This window comes from Bradysia coprophila, unplaced genomic scaffold, assembly GCF_014529535.1.
Source record: "Bradysia coprophila strain Holo2 unplaced genomic scaffold, BU_Bcop_v1 contig_232, whole genome shotgun sequence".
NCBI classification, from domain to species: Eukaryota; Metazoa; Arthropoda; class Insecta; order Diptera; family Sciaridae; genus Bradysia; species Bradysia coprophila.
This window is the reverse complement of record NW_023503493.1, coordinates 16,012,600-16,026,856: the sequence shown is the minus strand read 5'-3', so window position 1 is coordinate 16,026,856 and position 14,257 is coordinate 16,012,600.

Sequence of the window (14,257 nt, the reverse complement as noted above, 5' to 3'; positions counted from 1 at the left end):
CTCATTCAAACAAAAAATATTGGTTTTAGTTGGAGGGATTGTTCCGAAAATAGCTGCTGTAGCTACGGCTATTTTTCCGTGTTGAATTGCGATGCCATACCGTTTCTTTGTATACTTTTTGCGTTTTTAATTTTAGATTCTACATTTAATAGGCTCAAGCGTTTTTAACAAAGCATTAAGGTTTACCATCACTTCAGAGTTTGGATCAGTCCGGTGGGTTCGAAACTAGAAGAAAAACGCGCTGCTGACGAAGCTATGCGCAATACTCGAGATTTAAGATCACGTGAATACAAATTCTTACACGAATTTGAAAAGTTCAGAGGAACTTGCTGGGTCCATTGTTCCATTCTGGGTTTTCCACTATATTTAAGCTTCCATGAAATGGAGTTATTCTTTTTGATAAAAGATCATTACCTTCTTAAATTCAACTTCTATTTAAATAGCATCCACATTGCGAAAATAATTTCGTGTTAAAAAAACCCTTCCCTTTTCCGTTTGATCTAATAATACATAATCTTTGGCCTAACAGACAATCAGATACAGGAAAAAAATAGAAAAATCCAAAATGATGAATTGCGCTCGCAACACCCATCACATATGTGTGTAACGTACGTTGTTGATAACCCTTTTCCACCTAAACAATAATTGAAATGTCATTGGAGAATAAATGGAAAATTCCGTTTTCAATATCCTTATCACGAAATGTAGATACAATATTTCTGATAACCATCAATCGGACGTGACAATAAATTCTTTCGACATATCTCCTCTTTCTTTTATTCCGACGTGTACAATACACGTGCAACACTTACGGTTAGATTTTCTTTTAACAATATAAGAAAAGGATTCACATTTACTTACCTACCTACAAACTCAAATGTTATGTGTCTTGTGATTTCAAATTTTTCTTCCTCTTTTTTTTTCTCCTGCTTATCGTGGTTCTGGTTCAGCATTTTTATTGAATGTCATAAATTATCTAAATACCTTTATTGCATACGTGTAAGGCTAAAAGGTTGAATTGGTGGCTTAGATTTTTCTTTTCTTAAAAAAAATATTTTTCTTTTTGCATCCTGAAAAATTAGAGTTGACTTGTGCGCCGTTACGTCGAATAAATTGATAAACAAAAATTAAATACAAAAGGAAATAATATCAAACCTCTACATTTTCAACATAAAGCTAATAAATTTCTCTGCAATAGAATAGCATTGACAGCCAGCTCTTTCAACATTTTCTTAACAAAATAACAACATTAACATTATATTTGACCGGATGGAATCGAACAGAGAGAATGGGATAAAATACATACAGGAAATATAATAGGGGGGCCGAAGGAAAATGTTCTGAAAAGTGTATTATAGACAGAGAAACGATGAATTCATTGGTTTTTTGTAGGTATGGGTTATGGGAGATAAGAAAATTTAGGGCTCCGAGTATCCAAAATGTTATATATAACTGTATACCAGACAAAGCTTTTATTCTGACAGCTGTTGTCCACACTTACCGCTTATTTGAAATATATATGCGCTTGAGGATTTATATGTTTTGCTACAATTTCTATATGGCACACGGTTTTTGTTCCGGAGTAAATGTAGTTTTCATAAACGAGAACATTATAAGCAGTGAAAATTTATTGCTTTAATGATAAGAAGTTTCATGAACCGAGTTTTAAAAAAAATGTAAATGAATTTAGGCTTTTGGTGACAGAAGATCGAAAGTACTTAACACTTTACGAAGTCGTATTTGTAATTAATGTTAGTTTTATCACCGTTCGTCATAGTTACTAGTTTTTGTTTTTCGTATTGCAGAAGATTTACTTGCGCTCTCAGAAATTCTATCCTCATCGACATGTTTTCTGTTTTGGGTGCTGTGTACGTTTGTAAATGATTCCACACAAAGTTTGTTAAACAAATGAAAATCTAGATTTTTGTTATTTTAGTATTTCATTCTTGTTGCGAGGACGTACCTATTCAAAATTCGTAAAATAAAAATCTAGATTTTCATTTGTTCAACGAAATTCTTGTGGAACCAATTGCAAACCACAACACCTCCCACATTAGAAAACATGTCGAGTTTTACTTTTTCTCGTCTTATACATGAATATGATCGACTGATGAGGTACATAATCACTTCTTATTTGGAAATCTATTAAATGGGAGCAACTAAACAGAAACAGAAACATATTTTTGATTTACAAGATTAACTGTCATTTCCAATTCGATTCGGAGAGATATTGTCACACTATTTTCCCGAGTTCATTGCCTAAATCACTAAGTTATTCCCACATCAATTTATATTGCTCTTTTTCACTGCGGACCTAGAGTGTTTATTTCTAAAAAAAACTGCATAACAACTCAAAAAACCGTTTAGAACAATTCATCTGTTATCAATATAGATAAAAAAAGTTTTAACAATAGTTAATTGTTACATTGTGATGGCATATCGTCACGTCACATAGTAAAGTTGTTAAAGTCAACTTTTCGCGAAATTTAAAATCCGAGGCGAAACCGAGGATCGAACCACTTTAAACAGTTGCATGCGAAAAAACAGTTGCATCGGAGTTGCACGATGAAAGGCGAAACCGATATTGCCGAGGATGTTACAACATTTAATATTTATACCAAGTTATGAGACTTAACTAAGGCAACGGACAGTTCGTGAATTAATTGATTTCCAGACTGCACGATATAACGTTAAAAAGGTTAAACTGGCTGTCGAAAGTTAATTAACGGATAAAAACGGTTCACGACCATCATCACAGAATAGACATAAATAACCGCAGACTATCTACTCACGAAAAAAAATGAATGAAGCGCTCATTGGTTATGGTGTCCATTATGCTGTGTTGGTGTCAAATCGGTCAAAAATAGTAAATAGTGCCCATCATAAAAAAAAAACTCCGTTCTGGCACCCCACATCAAATTGATATAAATCAATCTGTCGTGTACTCGGTTACAAACAATCTTACAAAATCTAAAAGTTTCTTTTTCAATAAACGTATTACTTATCACACACGGAACATAAAAATGAACACCGAAAACGGTTTCTTAAAACGTTCACAAAACATACCGAAAATATATAGGAGAATAAGTGTTATGGCTGTTTATCAGGGGGCGAACACTACACAAAAGCGTTTTTGTTGCTCAGGAAAACATTATCATCGTCATTACTTACAGTCGTTTATCGAATAGCGTTCATTAATCAATAATAAAACAAAAATTTATTTGTTAGAATGGAATCGATGGGATAGTATCGAATAGACTTGAGCTGTGTTAGAAATATGTATATAGACGTATGGTGGTGCAAGATGATGTAACATTTTTATTTTCCCATTTTTGGTTGAGCTTGAGTTGAACGCTGTTCAATATTCAAATGTTCGCAGTTCCAACAATCGTCACTATCAACTCAACTGCTTTTCAATCCGAACCAAATATACCATAAACTGAAATTAAACGATACCCGCTGACTCTGACTTCATGGTTTCGATCCGGAAAAAAAGCATAAAATAAATAAATATAAAAAATCGAATATTCCAATAACAATGTAAAATCAGATTACGAGCAACTACATATGTCAGCCCGAGGCATTCAATCAATTTTTGCTCATATATATGCATGGTACTGAGTTGTACACACGTATGCTTTTTTCCACATCCCTCCATATCCACACACACACAGCAAAATGATATTTTTGCATGCATATCTACCACTCTACCACATCAAAAGTTGGGAGTTTACTCTTGGTAAATTGAACGCACAGAAACATTTGATATGGATATGGAATTGGATACGAAAACCTTTTGATTTCGAAAAATGATAATTTTAAGAAAATATTTGTCTTTTCTTTTACAATGAAAAAAAAATCGTGGAAATTGGGATCTGCATAGAAATAATGCTACAGGCAGTCATTGCAGATAATTTTCGTATTAAAATCGGCAATATTGATAATTTCAGCTCTCATTCCAGCTTCTCTTTTTATATTTAACATTTTACCAGTAGCAAACAATTAAATTGAAGTTTCAGATAACAAAGACGGAAGGCAATGTAAACACTATAAGGCTACACTCAATGCATTATTAGTGGCCTCGTAGCTACCACTGTAATAAGTCGAGTGATCATCTATATTTACACTACGCGGTGCCGTTTGTCACACTGGTCCATTGGAGCATATTGAAATCACATAATTTTGAGGGACATTTCTTAATTCCACTTTTTCCGATTGTTGTGACATTTTCATTTTTGAATTAGACAAGATTGTAAGCGAATATTAGTTGTTTAGACATTCCCAATTATTACTATTAGTATCTTGATAGAAAATGTATGGACTTCCTGTCATTTTATTCACTGGCTGTGAAATTAATGATAGAGATAGTCAAAATTTCAGAAAACGACTGACTGTGCACTTAGCATAAAGGTGGTGCATATATCTCACTGTTGGTATCAAAGGCGTGGAAGTGTCAATGCCCTCTGTTAATTTTGACAATGTTTCTTTGGAAGACCATTCACCTTGTACCGTATGTGACGGCCATTCATCTGTTATCGAAAACGACGACAAAAATAATGACAAGCCCTGCTTAATACGGTCTATTGTAAAATACATGTTTAAAAAAATGAAGTACAAGATTTGAAATGAACAGATTAAAAAATATTTTGATCGATAGAAGTAATAGACCCGATAATAATACTCGTCATATGCTTGCCGTCTGTAACAAGTTAAGTAGAGACAAAGAATGACTTAAGGTTGGTTAAGCGAAAATATTTTTTTTTTCTTGTGAACGGAAATTGTACTTACTCCCTACAGTGCATATTCCCCTCGTCCGCATTTTTTCAATATATTTACTTCTATAACATGGTGTGTTGCACTTACCAAGACTCTCTTCCAATTTTGTGTGCAACTCCTTATGAACGCCAATATACGGAAAAGGTTCAACTAAGAATCTATGATAATAAGTAAGGGTGAACGTTTTTCAAAATTCGAATAGATATGTTTGCTAAGGATTAACGCTTCCACTTCTTTTTGTTCCCATATTTGAATATTAACTAAATGTGAATAAGGACAAGCTCGCATACAATTATGACTCATTTTTTCAGAGCAAAGTTCCCTATAGCATTATCCTATATGTGGCCATATTTGATACAGATTTAGACCACATTGTCTTCATATAAAATGAAGGATTTAAAAAAAATGAAAAGTAAATAAAAATGCTAGAATGGAAAACCAACAAAATTACCGTTATCTATTTAATCTGACAAAAAATCTTTTATTTCTCATAAAATATGCATAAAAGAAAATATGGAAAAAAAATTGAGATCCATTTCAATTCTCATATCAAATACTTGCAGTTGAGATACATTTATGGGGCGCATGTGGGTGGGTTATAAAATTTGTAAAACACAATATGTATTCGCCAAGAATACGCCCAATGTTTTTCAATATTTTCGGAATATTTTTGCGTCTTACAAACAGCTAAACGTATCGTGATATAATCATTGATCTGTTACTTTTATTCAGTAATGTTTGATATAAAATCTACTACTTCTATAACTTAAACGAGCATTTTGATTTATATCTGCAATCTACATATATGTACACTAGCCATAGTTCATCGTATGTTTTGGTCGTCGTCATCAATAACAAATAACTAGTCGTTTCCAAAAGGTATTTCAATTGAACCCCACTCTAGCTCGATTAACAAGGAATAGCCAAGGCGTGTATTTTAAAGCTCAATATTCAACGCATATTTTGCATTCGAAGGGTTTCGTGATATATTCCGATTTCATATGACGGTTACTAACCGTCGGTTAGGTTGTTTAAAATGCATGTGATGACTCAGTCCGACCTAATGCATATTTTAATACACTGCATTTAAGAGGCCGAGAAGTAACTAAAAAGAAATGAATAAGTTATATGGGAAATTGTTGTTATCTATACAAAGGGGTTGATAATCGAAGTTCACGCTTCATTTTAACATTGAACTTGGGGTAAGTTTCCATCCACCACAAGTCTAAATAAAACGCTATTGCGCGGCTACTGACGTTAGTCGTTATTTGTTCAGTGCTCATAAGAAGAATTTGTAAGTGAAGAAAGTTATGTTGTGAACTAAATAGAGTAATGAAAGGGAATTAAGAGTTAAGAGCTGTGCCTCTATTAATTCTCAACCATAGCTAACCTGACCTTGCAGTGGGTCTTCCAACAAGTATTCGAAAAGGCAGAAAAACAAGACGATTGAAACTAAGTAGATACTGAAAATTGTCAGCTTGTATCCTGACAACCCATCGTCAGAAAACTACAATTCCAATAATATTGTAGTAGGGCTTAAATGACATATTAAGCAAGGTTTCGGTTGAATACGTTACTTGCTACCACTAATTAAACCGAAAACGCTCTCTATGTTCGATTGTAAATTGGTATCCGGAATTACTTTACACTCCAATTGCTAAAATTATTATGTCGATTTAAACCACAAGTTCCGATACATTATATATAGTGCAACACACAACCATACAAATATTTGATATCCATTGTGAGTGCAGCATGTTTGCAAGGTAGTTTGCATATTTGTAGGTTACCGTTTTCAACACTAGCACATTAAATGTTAAATTGGAAGCTTTGCGCTACACTCAAACACACTGCAGGATGTTGCAAATGTCCTTCACATTATATTTTATTTACCGTGTAATTAACTCACAGTTGAGTCCGACAAAGTTCAAAGATTTGTGGTCACTTCAAAATGCAACAATTTGACGACAAAATGTGGATTGCAGTATACAGAGTGTTCGGTTCGGATGCCGTTAGGATGAACTTGTTCAACGATACTCTGTAAGTGTAATTTCGTTTGATAGGAAATGATGTAATGTGGAGCTAGTGCTGAAACCGACAAGATTTTGTACAAAGGCAAAGATGATTTCGAAAATAACATCTAAAATTGTTGATCGACTTGGTAACTATAAATAATGCAAATGGAACTACATCGAAACGTATAATTACTACAGTCAGAGACAGTGAAATTTCAGCATGAATTTCCTTCAGCTGTTTTTCGGCTGATCCACTCCACACATACAATCAAAAATCCTTAGACTTGTTAATACGATTCAAGCTTCTACACGCATAAACGTACGTACACAGTTTTGTTTGATTGTGTGGATCAGCTGCAAAATAGCTAAAGCAAATTCATGCTGAAATTTCACTGCCTCTAACTGTAGTGGTTCCAAACAAAAACTTGGTCCGGTGCAAAGTGGAAAATTAATAGAATCTAAACGAGCGTTCATAAATGACATCCCCGTTTAGGGAGGAAGTGTCTATTATAACAGATACTCCAACTCCAAACAAAAATGTAATTTGTATGAAAAATTTCAGACATGGTAGGAGAAGAATTTAGAAAGGCGGGCGTTATTTATGAATATGCTCCCTAAAATATCACTGAAATACCAATGAGAGAAAAACTAACAGCGAAATAGATTATATATTGCGGTCATTGCATCCAGAAAGTAATAAAAGGTTTTCGATTTGGAAATTAAAACATGAAAAATTCAATGAAATCGAAAAAGCAAATATACAGAAAATTCAAGTATCAACTCTCCATATGTTTTCAAACAAAACAAAAATCAGAGCTGCGTCACAACTGTTTGAGTGGGAGATATCCCACATATATTCACAATATTTACCATAAATACTGTGAAATGATGACAAACCTAGCTATTTGTGGTAGGGTGACATTCAGAACTTGCTCTAATATTTTAACCTCCACATGCGTCCCATACTTATAACCACGGCGTGTAGGGACATTCATAGATGACGTACTACACTTTCTCTAAGCTTTTATCCATTCTCATGCGTTCTATACTCATAGCACAACGTGCCACGCTGAGCTGATCTCTTCCCCAACCAACAGAACAGGACGACGCTTGTGAATGATATCATACCAATGGTTGTATCACATAATATAAAATCAGAAGCCACATTCACCATACCCCGAATTTACGACTATCGTGAAAGTGAGGGAAACGGTATGAATATATACCAATACCAATACCTCCATGCTGTATATATATAGCAATGATATCGCGTAAAAATAAATTCAAATAAAACCCGGTATTTCCATTTCAAAACAAATACGAAAGCAATATTGAAAACAAAAAATAAAACTTTTTTTTCAAACTTAGATTGGTATGGTTGGCTGTTTGTTTGTATATGTATGTATGCCTTGTGTAACTTCATTTTCCCAAGGCCACTTTTAAATGGATGAATTGCACCAGTTTTAGACTTGATTTTTTTTTCTTTATATGAAATCGTTTCTTCTTGATCATCTACCGCACACATATTTTTTTTTCGTTATGAAAATGCTGTCCGGAGTGTACAATAGACAAAGATGTTATCATCTTAATAGCTTGACATTTTGTTGACATATAATGAAAGCCTTGTACAACTTTGTACTGATGAGGATCCATTTTGTAATGGAAAACTTGGAAAATAAATTTACTTGGCAATGGTATATGGTTTATTTTACAACGTCAGCCACCTTTTCAAACTATACCTGAAAATAACTTGTAACATGTATTCAATCTATGTTAAATACATATGTTGTTCAGGCATGGTAAGCGGTTGATTGTGGCGAATTTATATACCGTTTGCTATTGCCTTGTTTTGAGGCCGAGATACACCTTTGTTTGCAAAATAATTAGAATTTATTGGGTAGAGTTGCGGTCATTTTCTCTATTATTATATGCTGAGTGATGGTTGCCAGTTTCCACCCATTTGTGGTTAAATTTTTTATTATTTCTCAAGAAGACGATAATCGATTTTACAGGACATGAAATATGCGATTTTAATGAGTTGCTAATTCAAAATTATCTTTTCCGATTCGGCTACGAAATCTCTAAAGCTTATTCATGGTTATGTTGAATAGTACCAAGTGCAAATTACAATTTATTCCCTGCACCCTGCATTTGGGTTATTACTTATTTCTAGATGAAGTTATCTCATTCGACAACTTGCAAACGACCGCAGAAATCCTTATAAACGCGACCTTGTTCTCAATTTACTTATGTACCATTACTAAACTTTCAATTTGTATTATGTTAGCTACTGGTACCTCGTCAATCATTCTAAGGAATTTTTGTTTGCCAATTGAAATGTAAGTTAAAAAGAATTGACAAAAAAATGTTGGAACACACTATTCACACTACTCAGTGCCATACCGATTACACAGCAATCGGAATACAAAAATTGTCAGTCTATCAGTCTTCGGCGAATCCGAAGTGCATGCACAAAATACCGAAGATGTATGAAACGTACTCTTTAAGAAATAACTCCCTTTCCTTTAAAGTCAAATTTTGTGAGTAGGTATAATATAAGTACACCCTAGGTCAAGCGTCGTAATAGTCCAAATCCTTGTGCCGAAAAAAATGGCTCCGTCCGACCTAAGTTCTATAAGAGTTCTTTTTTGCTTCATGTTGTTTGGCATAAAAAGTTGGGAAACAATTTTTTTCGGGAAAATAGAAATTGTTTTTCCACCCGGAAAACCTTTAAAAATATCCTTTGAACATCTTTTTGAAAAATATTTTCCTTTCTTAAAAGTTTGACTCATTTGAGGAAAATCGTCTGTAACATCCCAGAAATGAAACTTTCCAAAATCCATGATTTCTGTCAAGGAGAGGGGAAGAAGTGATGGAATGACTGTGCAAGAAACACTGAAACTTGTATCCCGAATTAAATCTACGTATCTTTTATTGATCTCAAAAAAAATCAGAAATACTTTAGTGCAGCTTTCAATTGACACCATTATTCTTAAAAAATGGATTGGAGAAGGTCAGGGAACTTTTTGGGATAACCATGACCGATCCCTCCAGACTACATTCCGTTTTTCACGATTTTCTATTTTCCGGAAAAAAATTTGTTCCACAACTTTTCATGGAAAACTTAAAGAACTTAAGGCTGACGGAATTACACAAGTACCTGTACTATAATGTCTGATGTGTTTTTCATTGGTTTCCTAGTTAAACTCAATGAATTATTAGATCTAACAAGAGCAATTTTGAAACAATGAAGTTAATTGATTCCCCGGACCTTTCCAGGTATATAATAAATGAATAAAAACAATAAAAAGGAATTATGTTGGGATTTATACATGCGAGAATTAAGCTTTTTGTAAATTGTCATTTCGAAATTATGAGGTCGTGCATTTCAATAATAAATTTACAATATTTGTGTACGTTTTTTTACAATAATACCAACTTTGTATATATATGAACGTAACATGCATATATTGTCATGCAATTACTTGTTCATTACCTGTAATTTATTGTACAAAGGTTTGAAAATAGCTGCAATTTGATAACGAACTGAGACAACATGACATATCATAAACTCATGAAAAGAACAATAAATTTTCGCATGAACGGAAAATTAATATTTTATGGTCCTATATGGTCTGGCCATACGTGCTGTGTATGTAGAGCGAAACGTAGAGGTTGAACATATTTATTTAATTGTTTAATTAGACGAGGATATTTTGATTCGATTCTGTTGTTAATGTCTGTCCAATAGTATGATTTATGTATCTGATGTCGGCAAAATTACAATAACACTGTTAAAATAGGGCCGGTATTTGCATGTAAAGAACTACATCCAAAGGCCTGAATGTATGAAAGCGATTTGGAAGGACCAAAATATTGTGATTGCGAATTGAATGAAACATTCACTGATGTGCCAAGATGGGTAGTTACATCAAGAACGACTCGGAACTCTCTTTAACTTTAAGAAATGTCAAACGTTATATAATCATTAAATCTGTTACTTCTTTTGTTACTTCTGTAGATAACCGTTTCTGAAACCTTACCAGACGAGCTTACAGACTTGGATACAGAATTCAATGTACATGTCTAAATGAGATGGAAAAGACAGCTTGTAACAATTATATTGTTGCGTTTCTGCTGAAATGTATTGAAATATACGAATAAATCAATAAAACCCAATGAGCAAAATCCGTATACCGGAGGGTAACATAGCATTAGATTATACCAGTAAGTATTGTAAATATTCACATGATTGCTTCCATGTTGAGTGTCAATGCCAAAAACTATTTAAATTCCTGTCCCTATTCTCATCCGAAAACTCAAACTGGTTTCTTTCTCAAAAAAAGGCTAACTTTCCACTTGTCCCGACGTCTTTTAACATAATTAGACTGAATCATTGCGAAACAACTTTCGAAACTTCTGAAACACATCCAGCAAACACAAATTCTATATAGATGTGTGTTAAGCTAACTTGCTATTCTATAATTCTACAATATACCCCATGAAAAATCAACAGGAAAAAGAATTTCAAACTTTTCAAGTATTTGTCTCCGATTTCCTAAGAGACAAGATTTTCGATGTATATATGCCGGTGGAGACTTGAAAAAGAGATTTTGTTTACACGTTAAATTGATGCGGGTCGATTTTCAAAAGACATACTCTTGTGAAATGTATACGTACCTTCTTCGTTGATGTTTTTTTTTTCTTCAGTAATTTTGGTGAACTTTTCTTTCAATAAAATGAGAAAGTAAACAATTTTTCTTTGATGATCTTCACAATGAGTGAGAAAATTTTATTTATCAAAACGAATAAAAATGATGAATATAAAAAGACGGGACAAAATAACTTGCTTATTATAATGTAATGAGTTTAACATTTTGAAACGGTAAAGTTTGTTTATTGCATTCATGTTCAATTGCTTAATCGACCTACAATCTGTTCAAAAGCTATCATGACTTTAGTAAAGTGCTAAGCGGTAAATCAATGGAAATAAAGCTTTATATTTCATACAATTATTCATAGATGTACACATGTTGTATAAATTATGGATTGTGTAAGTAGTATTTCGCAAAATATTGCTACTCTAACTGTGGATTTACATAGCAACGTAAAAGTGACAGATGCAAAAATTTTCTCATACGGCAACTCGAAATTTCATTCATAATTTTAATTTTATGAATGAAATTTCGGGTTGCAGTATTTAAAAAACATTGCATCTGTCACTTTTACGTTGCTATGTAAATCCACGGTAATAACGATGAAGCAGAGAATCGCGTAGCATCCAAAAGCTATATTATACTACGAAACTGGAACTGTAAAGTAATAAGATTTCAACGCCCCCATTCGTCAGTGCAATAGAATACTTTCGTCTCAGTATATATAGCCAGATTTTCTTTTTCTAAGAACTTGAAGACCTATTGCGAAAGGTTAAGTTTTTCGGGATTATTTGAAAATATTGCTAAAATGGCTTACAGATATGAACTCAAACGTAGGAGATAAACCTAAAGGTTATGTGCGTTTGACGTGCATATGAGATAAATAATTACTTTTTAACCTAGTGCCGAAAAGAGAAACTTTTGGCATTGTTGAGAACATCGTTGTATGCAAGACAGTAGACTGAGTATATTATAGAACGCAGTAGGCTGAGTGTGACAATCTGCAACTCTAGATCCTAAAATAATATGTTGTGTTACAAGTGTTGTATGTGGATTTTTTCAGCACTAGACCCAAGTTTTCCATTGGGTCGTGTGCTGAAATAGTATGTTGTGTTACAAGTATTGTAATATTGATTTTTTCAGCACTAGACCCAAGTTTTCCTTACGAGCGGAGCGAGTAAGGAAAATTGGGTCGTGTGCTGAAAAAATCTCATTACAATATGTGTAACACATCATGCTTTGTGCCAACCGAGAATTGAAATAGACAAATACACAAAAATTCAGAATTTTCATTGTAAACAATCACTCTTCGAATTTGATCGATCACGTTGCTTTGCATTTTTTTAAAACGAATGCTGTAATAACTCATACGAATTTCATTTCAACACTGGTTTGAGTGTTGTAATAAGCCATGAAAACGGGTGTTGTAATTTTGGACATTTCAATCTAGTTATCGATGTTGAAATCCGTCGTATTTCAATTCTCGGTGGCACAATAGTATGTTGTGTTACAAGTATTGTAATGTTGATTTTTTCAGCACTAGACCCAAGTTTTCCTTACGAGCGGAGCGAGTAAGGAAAATTGGGTCGTGTGCTGAAAAAATCTCATTACAATACGTGTAACACATCATGCTTTGTGCCAACCGAGAATTGAAATAGACAAATGCACAAAAATTCAGAATTTTCATTGTAAACAATCACTCTTCGAATTTGATCGATCACGTTGCTTTGCATTTTTTTAAAACGAATGCTGTAATAACTCATACGAATTTCATTTCAACACTGGTTTGAGTGTTGTAATAAGCCATGAAAACGGGTGTTGTAATTTTGGACATTTCAATCTAGTTATCGATATTGAAATCCGTCGTATTTCAATTCTCGGTGGCACAAAGACATTTATCACTCCGTGTCATCTGTTACAACCCTAGGGCTGAAAAAAATAAATTTAATGCATTACATTACTCCAAACGATGTTTACATGTGTAAACTTAACTCAAGATAAGATTTTAGTTTTCGTTGGTTTTGTTTGTTTCCTTCGTTTTATTCGTTCCACATGCATTCCATCACGTAACAGAAGCGTCTCTCTTTTCATTTCTTCCTTTACTTACAAACAAGTGAGTGGTGAGTGCAACGGCTATTTCTACATTTCTCCTTCTAAAAGCATAGTAAGCGATGTGGAACGAATAAAACTTCAATAAGCACGGTTCACTTAAGTTCAAATGGTTATTTTATGACATGGAGTGCACAAATTACTTTATTTAGGCTCTGGATGTGTAATCATTAGCCTAATAAAGTACGTTGCATCGAAATCTTAGATAACAGAGGCATCTAAAGTTTGCAAATTTTACACATCGCCTACGGCTCGTATTGACAGTCTCTCATCTAGTATGCGAAAAACAACACCATTTCGTACCAGTCGTTGTAAGAATTTACTTCCGTTTTGTTGGAACACATAGGCTTCAGGTTTTGAATGAGAAGCTTTATCATCGAAAGTTCGTTTCAATTTAAAAATATTATAAAAAAATATAAAAAATTATTTGTGCTTTATTGATCCAATGTCAAAATGTCAAGCTTGTTATCCAGATTATGATGTTATTATAGATTAAAAAAAAACAACAATATTTTTCCAGTAACAATGTAAAATGAGATTGAATATGTGTACGTCTGCCCCTGGCATTCAATCATATTTTCTCGATATTGTTTTATACGCTTTCATTTCATGGCAACTAGATATTGAGAGAGACGAAACACATAAAAAATTGAAACTTATCAGCAGTACATCATTTGTGTGAGCACGATGTTTACACAATAC